Here is a 2,527-nt window from a genome sequence, read left to right on the forward strand (position 1 = left end):
GGGGCGTTGCCCCGGGTTACTTGTCGTCGCTAATGCTCCCTGTTTGATTCCTTCATCTAATATTTATTTATTTGTTTTGAAAAATTAATCTCATGACATATGGGCTCTGGTCCGTCACAGGGGGTCGGGGAGGGAGGGAGGGAGGGAGGGAGGGAGGGAGGGAGGGAGGGAGACGGTGACACACACGAAAGGTCAGAGGACGGATCTGAATCCACAACACACTCAAACCCCCCCCCCCCTCCCCATCACCCCCTGTGGAGGGACCGCCATGGGGGGGGGGGGGGGGGGCTTGTATCTAGCTGGGCCGGAAGGCATAGTCATCAATAAAATAACGATGGCGTAAAGAGTATTTTACCTAGTATTTTACCTAGCTCAAAATAAAACGTATAACTTGATTTCAGCATCGTAGCCATTTCATTACCGGCGACAAACCATGTGGAATGTTTAATTTAATGTTTTCATTGATACAAGTTTCATAATGCTATCAATGTGTGTTAAATAGCTAAAGCGTTGTTTTAACTTAACCACACAAACTATTCACCAAAACGTCGCAGCCTGCAGTGTGACAGCGCTGTAGGACCGCTAACCCCCCCTCCAACCCAACGGCGCTGGAACCAAACACCCGGTGCTCAGCCAATCCCCTCCCCTCACTCCAGCGTGGCACTGCGCATTAACCATAAAGAGTCCCTGCTCTGAACGATGTTATGTCTTCATAAATGCCTCTTTCGACCGGAGGCGCTTAAACATGAGCATAAACAGACAGAAGGTATCGGATAAAAGTTTCTAACAGACCGACCGAAGCGCAAAGTGAACATTTTAGAAGGAGTTTGACATTTGGAACTCATAAATAAAATAAATATTTATCACAAAGACATGCCGTAACTAATCGGTCTTTATAGAAGCAGATGTTGGCATTGTAAAGCACCAAAAAATTTAATAAAAAAGTGGACAAAAAAGTGAAAATGTTTGACATACGAAAGCATGCTGGATGAGGAGCAAATAACAGTTACCAAAACCAGCTGAGACCGGTTGTTATTAGTAATAGCGGCACTCCATAACGAGGATGTCATACCAACACAAACACACACACACACACACACACACACACACACATGCTGGCACAGGGCTGATTGGTCGATACTTGTCGTGTGGCGCTCAGATCAATCCTCTAATTAGATCTGCTGTAACAGCGAGTAAAGATCACGTGACAGACGTCTCGTTAACGCTTCATTGGAGAGCTAATTAGTGACAGGGGAGGGGAGGGGGAGGGTAGTGGGGGGAGTTGGCGACCTGTCTTTGTACTGTCTAACCCCTACCTGCTCCTTAATGACCCGTCTCTGTACTGTCTACCCCCTACCTGCTCCTTAATGACCCGTCTCTGTACTGTCTACCCCCTACCTGCTCCTTAATGACCTGTCTCTGTACTGTCTAACCCTTACCTGCTCCTTAATGACCTGTCTCTGTACTGTCTAACCCCTACCTGCACCTTAACGACCTGTCTCTGTACTGTCTAACCCCTACCTGCTCCTTAATGACCTGTCTTTGTACTGTCTAACCCCTACCTGCTCCTTAATGACCTGTCTCTGTACTGTCTAACCCCTACCTGGTCCTTAATGACCGGTCTCTGTACTGTCTAACCCCTACCTGCTCCTTAATGACCCGTCTCTGTACTGTCTAACCCCTACCTGCACCTTAACAACCTGTTTCTGTACTGTCTAACCCCTGCCTGCTCCTTAACGACCTGTCTGTACTGTCTAACCCCTACCTGCTCCTTAATGACCTGTCTCTGTACTGTCTACCCCTACCTGCTCCTTAATGACCTGTCTCTGTACTGTCTAACCCCTACCTGCCCTTAATGACCTGTCTCTGTACTGTCTAACCCCTACCTGCTCCTTAATGACCTGTCTCTGTACTGTCTAACCCCTACCTGCTTCTTGATGACCTGTCTTTGTACTGTCTAACCCCTACCTGCTCCTTAATGACCTGTCTTTGTACTGTCTAACCCCTACCTGCTCCTTAATGACCCGTCTCTGTACTGTCTAACCCCTACCTGCTCCTTAATGACCCGTCTCTGTACTGTCTAACCCCTACCTGCTCCTTAATGACCCGTCTCTGTACTGTCTAACCCATACCTGCTCCTTAATGACCCGTCTCTGTACTGTCTAACCCCTACCTGCTCCTTAATGACCCGTCTCTGTACTGTCTAATCCCTACCTGCTCCTTAATGACCTGTCTCTGTACTGTCTAACCCCTACCTGCTCCTTAATGACCTGTCTCTGTACTGTCTAACCCCTACCTGCTCCTTAATGACCTGTCTCTGTACTGTCTAACCCCTACCTGCTCCTAACCCTGTCTAAAACATTAGGTTTGATCACAAATGTGTTTTGAAATTCAAGACTCTGAAGATTTCCTCATAGTCACACACACACACACACACACACACACACACACACACACACACACACACACACACACACACACACACACACACACACACACACACACACACACACACACACACACACAC

The sequence above is a fragment of the Gadus chalcogrammus genome, chromosome 21 (assembly GCF_026213295.1).
Source record: "Gadus chalcogrammus isolate NIFS_2021 chromosome 21, NIFS_Gcha_1.0, whole genome shotgun sequence".
In the NCBI taxonomy this organism is placed as follows: Eukaryota; Metazoa; Chordata; class Actinopteri; order Gadiformes; family Gadidae; genus Gadus; species Gadus chalcogrammus.